Source organism: Simochromis diagramma, unplaced genomic scaffold (assembly GCF_900408965.1).
Source record: "Simochromis diagramma unplaced genomic scaffold, fSimDia1.1 OVJJ01000596.1, whole genome shotgun sequence".
In the NCBI taxonomy this organism is placed as follows: Eukaryota; Metazoa; Chordata; class Actinopteri; order Cichliformes; family Cichlidae; genus Simochromis; species Simochromis diagramma.
This window is the reverse complement of record NW_024387245.1, coordinates 13,864,621-13,880,272: the sequence shown is the minus strand read 5'-3', so window position 1 is coordinate 13,880,272 and position 15,652 is coordinate 13,864,621.

The following is a 15,652-nucleotide window of genomic DNA, read 5'->3' as shown; positions in this document are numbered from 1 at the left end:
TGGACCTGTGTTAAAAAGTAATCGCACTTCTAAACCTAGTAACTAGTTATGTCACCCTTAGTAGCATGAGCTGGCAATGAGTCTCTCACATCATTCTTCTTTGCATAATTCTTTAATTCAGCCACATCGGAGGGTTTCAAACATGAATGGCCTCTTTAAGGTCATGCCATAACATCTCAATCGGAATTAAGTCCTGACTTTGACTAGTTCCCTTTAAAACTTTCATTTAGTTATAGCTATTCAGAGGTGGACTTGCTGGTGTGTTTTTGATCATCGTCCTGCTCCATAACTCAAGTGTGCTTTAGCTTCAGGGTATAAATGAAGGCCAGATATTCTCCTTTAAGATTTTTTGATAGAGAGCAGAAATCATGGTTACATCAATTACAGTCATCCTGAAGCAGCCCCAGACCATCACGCTACCATCATCATGTTTGGTATGATGTTCTTTTTATGAAAGGCTGTGTTAGTTTTATGCCAGACATAACAGGAACCCTCCAAAAAGTTCAGGTTTTGTTTCATCAGTCCACAGACTATTTTCCCAAGTCTTGGACATCATCAAGATATTTTGGGGAAATGTGAGATGAGCCTTTGTGTTATTTTTAATTAGCAGTGGTTTTCTTTTTTGAAACTCTCCCATGATTGCCACTTTTGCCCACTCTCTTTGTTTGAATCATGAACTCTGATCTTAACTGAGGCAAGTGAGGCCTGAGGTTCTTTAGATGTTGTTCTGGGTTCTTCTGTGACCCTCAGGACGAGTGATGACGTGCTCGTGGAATAGTTTTGGTAGGCCAGTGACTTATACTAGTTTTTTGTGTATAATGGCTCTCATTGTGGCTTAGATATTGCCTTCTAACCCTTTGCAGACTCATGACTTTGTTTCTCGTAAGTTCTTGAGTTTCTTTAGATTGTGGCATAAAGTGTTGCCATTTGATATCTTCACTTTGTCTGACAGGTTATATTTAAGTGATCGCTTGATTCCACTGGTCTGTCAATAATCAGGCCTGGGTTTGGGGCTAGTGAGATTGAACTCAGCTTTCCAAAAAATGTTTTAAGTCATGATGACAATTAATGCTCGTGGAGGGTGGGGGGGGGATTAGTTTTCGCACAAGATCCCTTTTTATTATTATAAATTACATTTTTATTTAAAAACTTTTGTATTTACTCAGATTATCTTTATCTGATATTAAAATTTTCTTAATGATCTGAAACACATAAGTGTTACAAATAGGAAAGAAAAATCAGAAAACTAAGAACTGTTTTGTTTTTTTTGTTTTTTTCCACAGTACTGTAACAATATATCTTCAAACCTTTTGATACTATGTGCAGTGTCATGTGGCCCTGTGAGGCAGGCAGAGTGTGGACCCAAAATGAAGGATATTGGAGACAGGACTAGAACTCAAACACAGCTTTATGGATGTTAACCGCAGGAATTAAAAATCTCATACACAGAACAAGGTAGGAACAAAACTTACTAGAAACTAGGACCGGAAGAACTAGGAGGAAAAACACAGCATAGAGGGACAGACAGAAACTAAGGGCTTAAATATACACAAGGTAATCAGGGAGATGCACTACACCAGGGAACACAGGTAAACTAAATCAGACTAACAAGACAGGGGAAGCAAAACTGAACACAATGCACACTGGACACAGACTATCAAAATTAGACAGGAAGCAAACAGAGACAGAGCTCCAGACTCCAGGCGTACTAGCCTGACTCAGGGAAGGAATAAACAAACACAGACACATGACTGACAGGAGACAAGACATGCTTGACACAACTAACCATAGAGACAGGGCACAGACAGTGGACATGTAGACATGACCAGAGCCACAGACAAAGATAACTAAATATTGCAATCTAGGGAAATAGATCAAAATAAAAACTAATTACAGACTACAAACTAAACATGAAACTAAACGCAGAGACCAAACTGACTAAATACAGGGGATGCAAGCGAGAACACACAGAGGCGAGACCAAAACAGACTTGACATGAAAGGGAACTAAAGAACTAGAAATATAGAAAACAAAACTCAGGTACTAGAGAAACTAAACTCAAGGCTAACACAAAGCTTAAACATCCATTATTTCATAACTCCAAGAAGTAATCAAGAGCCCATAACACAACTCAAAACACAGGGTCCAAACATACAGAAATTGGGCTGCATTTAACATTTTTATTGTGGTAGAGGCTTGATATACTCTATATTAGGACAGTTTTATCAGGAGAGTGACGAATTCATCCTCAGTTCTTCTCTCTGTTTTGCTGCTGACAGTTAACTATTTTGGGGGAGTGTTTTAGAATTCAGCATCACAACAGATAATTTTTGACAGTTTCTCAGCTTTGCAGTGACAGTCATGAATTGGAAGGCTTTTCGTCTACTGCTTTTTTTTCCTAGCATGCCGGCATGTGAAATGTATTTTTTTATTATTGTTAATATACCTACTTGACATTTCACAGTAGCCACATTGCTTTTGTGTGATTATAATCAAGTGTGACAAAAGGGCAGAAAGGTCAAACTGACTGGCGGAATGCTGAGAATGAAACAGCAATTTCTTAGTGCCTCTCTTTTCTCAGCATGAGCAGAAATCTAATTCCAACTCTTCTCTGCCCCATGATAGAGAAAAAAAAATACACTGCATGTTGAATACAACACTCAGTCAGTCATTACATAAAGTGTTTTTTGGATGAAAAAGCACGGCTGTCTGCTAAGTACTATAATGTGGTTTTGTAAAAACCCTGTAATGTTCTGTTTTCATTTACAATCCTGTTCTTTACTTGTACAACACCCACAAAAAGTTATGTTAGCTGGAATTTCCATGGTGGATGAGAAGACAAATGTTTTCCCATTCAAGCACTGCTATTGCATTCCATCAGAAATTTCTACAACGTTCATTCTGCTAAAAGAAAAAGCTGTGGAAAAAAATAAAAAAAATCAGTATTTTGCGTAAAATTGTTCCTAATTAAAAAGGACATTTGGGGCAAGATGCTGGAGGGAGGACAAAATTTGACAAAAACTGCTCAGTCCATCTACCTGGCATACAGTACATACACTACTGTTATTAATAAGACATTAATGGGGGTGTCCAAGAGTTTCCTTCATGGTGATCATGGATGCATGATCCATTGCCCCAGTTTTCTGTTCCTAGTTAACTGGAGTGGCACCAGGTGTCTTCTGCCATTGTAGCCCACCATCCAACATGTTGTACTTTCAGAAATGCTTTTCTGCATACCTTGGTGTTAACTGTTGCCTTCCTATCAGCTTGAAGTAGTTTAGCCATTAACTCTGACGCCAGACAGGGTACAGGGTTTTTTGTTCAGAGAACTGCTGCTCACTGGATATTTTGACTTTTTCAGACCATTCTCTGAAAACCCTATTGATGCTAGAGAGATGAAATCACAGCAGATCAGCATGCCGACAAGCACGCCACCTTTTTTCACCATCGTGATGCTCAGCTACAACTTCAGCATGTCGTGTTGATGGACAACAAGCATGTCTTTCTGTTTTATATTTTTTCAAGCACAGGCTAGCCGGTATCATAATTGCAGCTTTTGACAGCATTGTTTGTAAATTCTTGTTTTGATCTCTGCGACACCCTCCTGATGACTTCAGACAGTTCATGAAAGAAGACAAGCTATAATCATTCAATATGTGATCTGTCTAGTCATTTTATCTGACAGCCAGACAGAAAAATCTGTGTAGTCTGAACCTGGTATCAAACAACATGACTGAGTTGACAACATGGCTCAGTTGACATCAGTTGAGTGTGCACTTAAAACAGAAGATGGAGAAATTGTGTTGGAGAAATTGTGAAATGTTAGAGCTGCATTTGCTGCCGTGACCACTTTCAAACTTTCAGGGTCCACTTTTTGCTTTCATCTGTCTGTCTCTTCAGAGGGCTCTGCACTTTTGTGTACAACTCCCAATCTTTTCATCTACTCTCCTTTACTGGTGGAACAATGTGTCCTGACAGTTGACAAAACTCTGTCCTCCCAGGGGCATAAACAGCTGGTACTGGTAACCTGATTAAGAGGTTCAAGATAGCATCTCGTGTGAGGATTGTAAGAGTGAGACAGGGATTGGAATGATAAAAAAGAAAAGATAACTAGAATGATAAATGTCCCGCAGTACTGCTATTTGGTTCCTAAGTCCTTAGGTACACACAATTGTACACATGTTGGTACTGATAACCACGCTGAAGGCCTGTACACAATGAAATAATAATGCTTGTGCAGTGGATTTTTCACAAGATGAAGTGAACAAAATTTAAGCTCATAGCATTGTGTTCCAGTTACTCTCCTTGTCTCATCTTCATCCCATATCTCTCTGCCGTCCCTTCATGCTCCAGATTAAGCATGATTGCTCTCTCCCTGCTTTTCATCCTTTTTATGTTGCAGACTTCACTGTGCTCTCAAGTGTTTATGGAAGCTTCAAAGGATAGAGATCTTGATAAAATAGGGTGTGTGTAGCACAGCTGACTTGTGATACACTGATTATTATAAAAAAACAAAAAAAAAAAACAAGAAAGATTTTTGTGGTGCGTGTGCAATAAATAACAAATTAAAGGGAAAAAAATCCCCTAATCCTACATTGAGGGAATTTGGTGGTCAGCTTTGGTTATCTAGGGCATTTTGCTGGCCTTATAGATTCTGAAACAATCCAAACTATTTATGATTAGTTGGGCATGATGAGGTGATATGGGGACAATGTATTTATTGTACAGCATAACATAAAGATTTTTGTGATTTAGTCTTCATATGAGGACACAGGGTCCTAGGAGGTTAGGACAAGGCTAGCCTATAAAAATTTCCTACATTGGACATTAAAAACAAACTACTGCAGGCTCACTGAATGCAGGAAGGTGATTCTAGAGCAGTGGTTCTTAACCTGGGTTCGATCGAACCCTAGGGGTTCACTGAGTCGGTCTCAGGGGTTCGGCAGAGCCTCCGCCATGACATGCATGGCTCATTTTGTGCACCAGTAAAAAACATATGTCTCGAATTTGAAAAAAAACATATTTTATTTTTCACTAAAGAGGGGTTCAGTGAATACGCATATGAAACTGGTGGGGTTCAGTACCTCCAACAAGGTTAAGAACCACTGTTCTAGAGTTTAGGAGCTATAAGCCACAAGGGTATGGTCTCCTCTGGATTTAACATAAAAAAAAAAAAGAGAGATGGACATTTAAAAGGTCTTAACATTGATTAGACTGGAGAGGCTGACTCGTAAGAAGGTCTCAGAACCTCTGCTAAATAGATGGGCAAGGCCACGTAATTTCTGAATTCATTTGGAAGAAAATCAAATGGAGCCAACAGCAGGGGAGATATGGGATGGCTGGGAACATCAAGAAAGAAACTACCTCTGACAAAACTGTGACAATCATGGCATTCATGAGCTCATTCAGTATCCAAAACCATGTTTGGGCAACAAACTGGTTGGGTCCACACTGGTTGTACTATTGCAAAAAAGATGCATCCCCAACCATCTGTGGGAAAAATGTATCATTTAATATCTTTTGATAGTTTTTAATCAAGCTTTTTTACTTTCCTCCATGTGTAACACTTCTGAGTTGTAGGGAAAGATAATCTTCTCCTCCACATTTACAGTATACTGATGACACTCAGGTTTATCTTGAAGTCTGGCCATTTCTGAGTGTTGAACTCGCATAAGAATCATCCTGTAGAGGTCTTGCTGTCACCAAGCTTAAGGCAGCTTAATAATTTAAAAACTCAGAACAATTTTCAGTCATCCTGTATGCCTCCCGAAGGCTGTACAAAATGATTCCCTGGGCAGACTTGCCAATTAATCAAATCCTTCTACTGAGGTCTGCTCATATTTTTGTTAAGAAATTATAAGACATGTCAGTCAGTCAAGGGAGTTATTCACGCTTCAATTCCCACTGGACAAGACTTCAAGCTGTCTACACTTCCCTCTAAGCAGCAGCTAAGACCAGCAACTGCTTCAAATCGTGGCTGACAAACTTCTACACTTTACAAGAAAATAAGATCACATTGATCTTGTGAAAATCATGGTTTGACTTCGTCATATTACTTTCCAATTTTTAAGTATGTGGGGTTTTTTTTTATTGTTGTTGCTCTGGTTTCTTCCACAATTTCTTTTTCTACTTAAATTAGTTTATCATACCTACTTCAGGGGGACTGGGGGAAAAATGATAAGGGGTAAACTGTTTCTTAATGGTTCCTACTGCAGTTGCTTGATTTCACAAATAGAACATACCTTGGGAATTAACTGTTGCTTCATGTCCTTCATTCAAAAATAACCAGTAAAGCTGTGCCAGATTTTTGCTGGCACAGAAAACCTCCATGAGTTATTCATTCCAAGATCGTTCCTCTGAAGCGGTGAATCATAATTTTACACTTCAGTGGTAGAAGGGATTTTAACAAACCATCATCTGCTTGATGGTAGGCCGATACTTACATGCCAGCCAAAGGTAATTTACAAATTAGCCTAAGCTAATTATCTCCTTGTGTTTGCAGGTGAGCTCCCTGGTGTGTTTGTTCAAACCTACGTTTTTGGCCATTGTTTTGCTTCGTCTTTGTTTTCTGTTTGACAGTTCAGCTCTGCCTTCGCCATATCCAGGTCTTCTTGTAAGCAACCAGATCCTATGATGGCATAATGAGACTGTGCTGGCCGTTGACTTAAAGTGAGTCTGGAAACAATAAAAAACAACAGGGAGGGATTGGGGTACAAGGGTTTTGTGTCTCTGCGTGCCACCATGTTAGTTCCTTAGTGACCATGATTATTCACAGTTACAGTGTGGTAAAAAAGTAAAGTAAAAAAAAAAAAACCCACCTACCTTGCATACCACTTCTAGAATTATTTAAAAAATGAAATAAAATAACAAAAGCTGAACAAGAAATAAAGTGCTGTACACTCAGTGGAACCTTTTCTTAGGTCTACTTTGCTAGTAAAGGCTTTGACCTTCTGCCATATATTCAACAAGAGTTCTGAAAACACTCCTCGGAGATTTTGGTCCATATTGACATGACAGCATGACACATCCAGGTACATCCATGATGCAAATCCAACACACACCAAAGATGCCCTATTGGATTGAGACCTGGTGACTGTAGAGGTCATTTGAGTACAGAATACAGTAGTTATTGTCATGTTGAAGAAATCTGTTTTAGATTATTTCAGCTTTGAACACAGTGCTGGAAACAGCCATCAGATGTGTGTACTGTGGTCATAAAGAGATGGCTTTGGTCAACAACAATAGTCAGGCAGGATGTGGCGTTGAAATTATGCTCAATTCATACCAAAGGCCCAAAGTGTGCCAAGAAAAATGCCCACACTCTTACACGTCACCTCCAGCCTGAACCATTGATACAAGGCAGGATGGATCCATGTTTTTATGTCGTTTATCCCAATTTCTGACCGTACCATCCGAATGTTGCTGCAGAAATCAAAAATCAGGCAAAATTTTTTCCTATTCTCAACTGTCCAATTTGTTCAGCCTATTCAAACTGTAGCCTCAGTTTCCTGTTTTTAGCTGACAGAAGTGGCACCATGTGTGGCCTTCAGCTGCACATCTAGTTCAGTAGCACATGTCCTTCAGCAACGTGTTGTGCAGTCAGAGATGCTCTTCTGCATACATTGGTTGAGTTACTGTTGCCTTCCTATTATCTCCAAGCAGTCTAGCCATTCTCATCTGACCTTTGCCATCAAGAAGGCATTTTTCGATCTGAGAACTGCTGCTCTTTTTAGACCAATATCCGTAGTTGTGGGAGAATCCCACTAGATCAGCAGAGTTTCTAAAATACACCTTTCTTCGCCATTCTGTTGTTTAGTAAACTTCAGCAGGCTGTGACATTGCCTACATGCATAAAAGGATTTAACTGCTGCTATACAAATGGCTGATTAGATATTTATATTAACAAGCAGTTTAACAGGTATGCCTTATAAAGTGGCCAGGGAGTGTATATAGAATATAGAGTATAGTGAGGAAAGATGGTGGAAGTAGTCCCCTTATCAGTAACAACTGAATGTTGTACTCACAAATCAAACCTGAACTGCCTTCTGTGTGCCATGTTCAGTATGTTCAGGATACCAGTCCAGTCAGCATCTCTTTTCTCACAGTCCTCATAATTCTGAGGTCTTAAGACATGGATTTTGAAATGTTTGTGCACCTCACATAGTCAGCATATAGTTAAATGTAGGAGATATAGTTGAATGTAGATGACCATGAGCATCCTAATATTGCATTCAGATACATCTGAGCTATCAATGTAAAAAAAAAAACACAAAGAAAACCCCAAAAGTAGATCTGCAAATGAAGCTGGTACTTTTACGGAGCAGGGGTGCGGCTGCAGAAAGAAACTGAATGCCATGCTCCTAATTGCTATTTGTACATTCCAGTATCCTGTCAGGACTTTAAAGATGAGAGAAGGAACTCTTGTTAGAGTTGCTCCTTGCCTCAGCTCTGGCAAAACAGCTATTTCTTGTCGACATAACACACAGTGTGTCAGCATGGGGATCCCCCTAGACAAGCAATTTGAAACTCCACTATGAGTTTAACCTGACGCTGAGAGCCTTAATCAGCATTGTTTCAAATCTTCTGGCTAAAGCTCGAACCTAACTTATGCCAGCTTTTCGAATATGTATTATCCTGGAATCAGGTTATATGGATCCCCACCCCCCACTGGCCAGCTACAAACTTATCTTGGAATATATAATATAAAACTCAATGTTTTAGAAAGAAACCAAAAGGACCATAATAAATGAATAAAACAACAAAGTACTGGGAAAAAAACACAGTTGGGAAGACCTCGTTATTTATTTTGTAACCAGCAATTTATTTAAGTTAAATTTAAGTCTTTTTTTTTTAAAAAAGGGGGCTAATAATATAAGCAGAGTGCTCTGTCCCGGAGGGGTTTGAAATCTATTAACTTTTTTTCCACAATATTTTCTATGTCCCTTGCCTTTATCATATGATGAATTACAATGTAGCCACTTGTCTGAAAGAAATAATAAATGAAGTGGCTTAAAATCAATATCTGCCAGAAAAACACCACCATTTGAACAAGACTACAAACAGAAATGGTTTTTGAAGTCTCTGAATTCAGCTGGAGAACAAAGAGGCAGGTTGAAAAATAAAAACCAAATCCCAATTGGGCTGATTAAAAGGTCCAACAAAAAAGTTCACAATGTTATGAAATCCAACACTCCAAGAAACACCAAATCTATCTGGAAAGCAGAGGGAATACAAACATGGGAGCACAGAAGATTCAATGACAAATGGTGGGGTGAAATTGTCAAATTTGCTTAGGAAGGTTGCTAACTGAGTGAAGTGACCTGACAGTATCTATGTGGCAGCCACAATGACAACAGGTCAGCTTCTTAAAAAAATGTTACCTTGATTATCTGCTTCTGCATAGAAGAAATTCAGGCTGTCGCATAATTCATAGGGTCATTCAAAAGAAACAATCAAGATAACTCACAAGTGGCAGAACATGTAAAATGTTAATAAATATTTAACTTTTGGCAATGATAGGTGAAGGGCTCGAGAGGCTAAACTGAAGATATTCTGTGAGTATGCATGTTCTCTAGTGTCTCGTGCAAGTGAGTCTCTCAAATCTTGCTCAAATGTGTTACATTTGTATTTTTTATTGTTTTGATTTATGGTCTCTTTTCTTATTTTCAATTTCTATGCTTCATTGTGTACTGTGTTTTGTTATTAAAGTTACAGTGTATGAAATCTCACCACTAGGTGTGGGTAGACTGCAGATTGGAGTCTGTTTTCTTACCCCTCCCAATTCAAGTGCATAATCCCTATAATGGCTGCTGTGGGACAAAAAACTCTGGCTGTTGTTCTTTGTAGTAAGTGTCAGCTGTCTGTCTGCTGTTTACTTCAGCTGTCAATATTGCCTCTTTTCCACTTGCCACCTTGTACCTGGAGATGTTTGAAGTGCTAAGGAAGAAGATGACATTTTTTTCCAGAGGCTGATTCCATTGTCTCTTTCCTCTGCATTTTCGCTTTTTTGAGGGAGGCTACCCCTTCTCAGATGATAAAACACTAGCATGATCCTTTTTATTTTGAGTCTAGAGGTGCAGACACAGACTAAAATTTGCCTCCAGATGCATACCAGTTCTCTTCTCCTTTGGTATGGCACGTATTTATAGCTTTCTCTAGCCACATGCCATTAGGCAGAATGGGGATATCCAGCTCAATCACTGTATGTAAGATGACAGGGGAACATGACAACTTTCACTGCTATTATGTATTTTTAATAGAATAATTTTAAGTTTATGAGAACACATCAACACACACAATAAGAAAACAGATAAATGTGATCATAGCGTTATTGCTTTTATTTTTTTCTTAAAGTTCTTATAGGGGTTGGGAAGCGCATCAGTAACCGGAAGGTCGCCGGTTCAATCCCCGTGCTCTCTGTCCTGGTCGTTGTGTCCCTGGGCAAGACACTTCACCTACCGCCTACTGGTGTTGGCCAGAGGGGCCAATGGCGCGATATGGCAGCCTCGCTTCTGTCAGTCTGCCCCAGGGCAGCTGTGGCTACAACTGTAGCTTGCCTCCACCAGTGTGTGAATGTGAGAGTGAATGAATAGTGGAATTGTAAAGCGCTTTGAGTGCCTTGAAAAGCGCTATATAAATCCAATCCATTATTATAATAGATAGCTCAGTAATATTGTCAGTGAGAATTATTGTTACCAATATAGTTGTGAAGTGAAAATCTATGGAATCTTGTATCTGCCAGTGGGGAAAAAAAGGAAAAGAAAAAAGTTTCCCGATTAGCAGAGCCAACTCACAATTTTGAGTTATCTATAAATTTTCAACTTCATTTTTTTTTTCAGTGACAGAAACATGTTTCCATTAGACTCTTTAATGTAGATGCTATGCAAACTTTGATTTGCATTTAAAATGTGAGATATAACCAAGAGATCTGTTTGGACTGTGACAGGTCATGATCTGCGTTCTTTAGCAAGATTAATACCTCATTTTAGTCTTTTTCATTTTAAAATAAACCAGGTTAAGATGTTGCTGTAGTGCATACTACTGGATCTAACTATCATGAAGCCTATTGACAGGTCACATTTTGAATGCTTTTTGTAACCTGAGGTCAACTCTACACTGTGTGCAATATGAAAACACAGAATGTCGTGTCCAAAATGACAGAGAATAAAGACATAGCAATCTTGTAAACATGTTGTATACTGTGACTTTTCAGAAGAAAAGAAATCACCAAACCGCTAGTAACTTTTAGTCTATGTTTTAATGGTGATATATATCACGGGCATTATATCACCCTACCCTTCTTTAGACATTACCACAATAGTTCTCTTTTCATTTTGGATTACATATTAACCTGTGGAAGCAGCAACACTGTCCCTATTTCCGAGCAATTTATCAAGACTGTAATGGTTCCTGGTATTTATTCAGATACACTAAGGAAAGGATTTGACTCTTCAAACAGGGTTTTGTCCAACACGCCTAGGCTGCTTATGTCTTCCAATCATTAGGTAAACTAGAGAACTTCATTTCATTGTGCAACAGTGAACAGAGAAGAAAGCGAGAGTAAGAGACTGATGGAGCATTGATATGCTGCTGATATCAGAGGGTTTTTTTAGGAAGCCTAGGACCAGAGGTAATAGCAACACTACCAGTTTATTAATTCTGTCTGTTTTACAATTGACTGCTTCTGAGAAACCTCCAGTGAACAAAACCAAAATGCAATTTAATCAGAACCTGTAGGAATAGACTTATGTATCATAAGTCGTTTTAAGAATTCCTTTAAACATGCAACTTCACAAATGCATACAGCAAAACTTCCAATTGTGTTGCAAGTGAATTATTCATTACAAAACATGTGATGTATTCCTGTTCCTTCATTACCGAGTAGAACCGCTGCTCCTGCACATTAAATTCCAGTCAAAGACACATTAACATTTTACCACCTACAAATCCTCAGTGTATTTTTTTATTCAAAAACAGACCCTAATTGCTGCTCTGTGGGGCAAACTTCTTACTGTCTAAGCTATGTCACTCGAGGCTTCCACCAGCCCTTGGCACAGAGGGAGATCTGCTTTAAAACAGAACTATTAAATGAGATGCTTATTTTGTCTTCCGGCATCCTAGGGAGGCACGCCAGCACATGCTGCTCCCCAGCTGCGCAACTCAGTTATGCCTTTCTTTTGCAACACGAGGAGTAGCTGTTTACATTTTGACATCTAGTATAGATTGACACAAGTTATGGGATTTAAAAGTTGCACAGAGGGCGTTAAGAGGTTTAGCGGTAGTTGCTGGTATATATGAGGCTGGAAGTGACATGAATATTTAGAAATGTGTCTGTGAGCATCCATTTGGAAAAGGCATGGGTGGATGCATCCAGATCCTAATGAAGGGTTTTTCTTGTGAAACAGAGCAAGACTGTGGCTCTGTGGAAATGAAGGACCTAGTTCCTAGAATGAACTGCTTGTTCAGCGAAGATATAAGAATGGAGGTAAATTTTTTAAAAGGTTGCTATCTTGGAAGACTGAAATACAAATTAGGAAATGTTAAGCTCACCCTCACATTTTGAAACTGTCTCATCTGGCTTTTAGCTGGGAATGTTGCATTGTATACCAGTTGAATTTCTTGTCTGTGCTAGGAGTCCTAATGTGTAACCCATTCTCTGACAAGATGAAAATATCTTGATAGTCACAGCATAAGGAAGTAGCTAACTCAATACTGATCAAAATTAGAAGCTGTGTAAGAATGTGACTAGACAGTGACTATGTGCAGCAAAGTTTAACATATGCTGATATTTCATTTAAAATCATACCCATCACCAAATGAGAACAATGAGGCTACATGCCAATCATGATGAACTCACTGTGTTATAACTGACACCACAGGCTCATTTTTATCTGCCAGTCTGACCCAGTTTTTGAACCATCTCTGGCACTCACTTATAAATGTTTGATTACGCCTGCAGAAAATTTACATTGTTCTTATACTGTCAGATATGTAAAGGCGTGTTTTGCACTGACAAGCTGAATGGGCTTGCAAGAAAGGCAGAAGAGATGCAAAACTACAAAACAACACATCATCACAGCTTAATACTTCGAGCAAACCAATTCTGCCTGCAAAGACAATAGACACCCCATGCTGCACACATTTCTCTGGGCCTCCATTGCTTTGTTTCTTTTGTTGTGCAGGTTATTGCATGCAAAATCAATAACTGCTTTCAGACACTGTTCATTAAACTGGGTTTCTTCACAGCTCAGTGAGAAACAAAGTCATCTTTTTATTTTGTATTCATTTGAGGGTGAGATATCACTGTGCCTCAATTGCCAAAAACCACCCTATATATTTTATTCATATAATTAAGTTTTAAAGCCAACTAAATCTCATATTGAAATAGTTGTAAGGTAATGTATTACAGACTGGTTGCTCCAAACCTGTCTTTTACAGAAGCTCATTAAATAGATGCAGTGGAAACATGTTTGGGGTTATTAGATAGGTAGTTGTTTTTGACAGTTTTGACAGTGCCGCTTTTTGATGTGCTGTTGATGTGCTTCTCCATCAGCAGGATGCCAGGAGAGTCATGAGTGGAATGTGTGTGTGGAAACTAGATGGAGTGCTCTGTACTGTAGCTCATAGACCGAGCATTTCAAAGGCTGACAGCCATCATTTTGCTTAAACTGTGAGACAACTCAGTGCTCATGTGAGCACAAAGTTGAGTTACATGTATGCGATGAAGCAAGTTGTCCAAAGACTATAGCCAGTAGTTGTGGCTCTTGCATATGAGCCATTGATCCATAGTTTACAGTCACTTGACCAACTCACTACCTTGGCAGGTCGGTCAAATCTTGTAGAGAATCGCTGACCTAATACTGTTGCCAGGAGGAAAGCTTTCAAAGTATGCATTGTGCTATCGGGCAGATTTCCTCCTGCCTGCGAGGTGCACCAGGGCTACAGTCTAATAGTCAAAAAAATGACCTCCCTTTCCTATCACTTTTCTTTGACTTCCGTGGAAACATCACAACTTCAAGGGAGCATGAGTTCAAGGTAAATGTTCAGAAGTTTGTTTGTCTTTTTTGGGGGGGGGGGGGACACAACTGTACCTCTGGCTTTGTGTCCTCTCACTTGTTCCTGTTGTGGAACGGCTGTGTGCAGGCAGGAGAAGGACCCAAAGTGCATACTCCGACGACAGAAAGTAACTCGGCAGCCGGGCAAGGGTAGATCACAACACTGAGAAACTGAAACACAGGGCTTAAATACATAGAGGGAGCAATCAGGGAATGGGCAACAGGAGGGAGACACAGCTGGGGCAAATCAGAACTGACGAGACAAGGAAGCGTAAACTGAACACACTAAGATAAGACAGACACCTTCAAAGTAAAACAGGAAACACATAACAACGACTGAACAAAAGACACAGACTCACATGCAGGCACTACAACAGAGGGAACAGAGACGTGGGACCAGGGCAGACACAGACACTGACTGGACACGGGGATATAGCGGACAGGGGAGACAGCAACTAAGGATTACACAGAGTCAAACCATAAGACATAACTCTAACAAAGAAACCAAAGACTAGAAATGATAAATAAACTCAAAAACCCTGGGTCAACGACCCAGGCATCCTAACAGTTCCCACTGGATCGTACACCGGCAATCCATCAACTAATCCCCTCCCCCCCTTTGCAACATATAAAGACTGGTGTACTTTCTGCCAAGTTGTAAACTTCTACTATCCCATTCTAGTTCATGTATGTCTTTGATTTGGAGCACTTACAGTGGTCTCAGTCGTGTAATCATCCCAGGTGACAGCCAGCCACATTTTCTTCAAACAGTTCTCTCTGGGAACTAACTTCTGGGATTCTCACCTTCCTGCTGACTCACTATCGCTTCATGCCATTCATCCCCAGACTTCTTACTGGTCTAACCTGACTCTGTACAGTCTGTTGTTTTCTTTTTACAAAAACAAAAGAACAACAAACAAAACAACTTTGAGCCGTGTTTCCTGAATCTGTAGTCTTCATTATGCTTGAGGCCACAAGTTCTGGCAGAATTTGTCTTCACACAATAATAAGATACAGGTTCAATTTCAGGATCTCAGTTTAACTTTAAAAAGTATTTTAAAAGTATCCGTCCTACAAAACAAAAACAGGCCCAATTATATGCATTTCTACAAATCTAAATGTAAAGAATTTTCACAATCACCAACAATTTTGGGGTTAATAATGAACCAAAAAAACGGAGGCTGCAAGTAACAAGATTTTTATTTTTCTCTTATGCTACCATAATAAAGTCAAATTTAAAACAGACACTCATTTTGCAGAAAATAAATAAAAGTACCGTGCTGGAGAAGTTTAAAAAAAAAAAAATTATCCAGCTATGTTGCATGATGATGAAAGATGCTGAAATAGTTTATTGTGTATTGTGCTGCTATATATAAACAAGGTGCACTCATCTTTTCTAAGCTGGCAGCGGCAGGATTTAAATCCCATAAACTTCAGTGAGGCTGTTACTATGGAAACTGAATAACACTCAGCACATAACATGCACTTACACAAACATCTATGTGCACACAAGCTGACAGGTTTATTTGCTTTTTGGGAACATAGCTCATGTTGTGATTTCAAGTAAGTCACAATGATTGATCATAAAGACAATGATT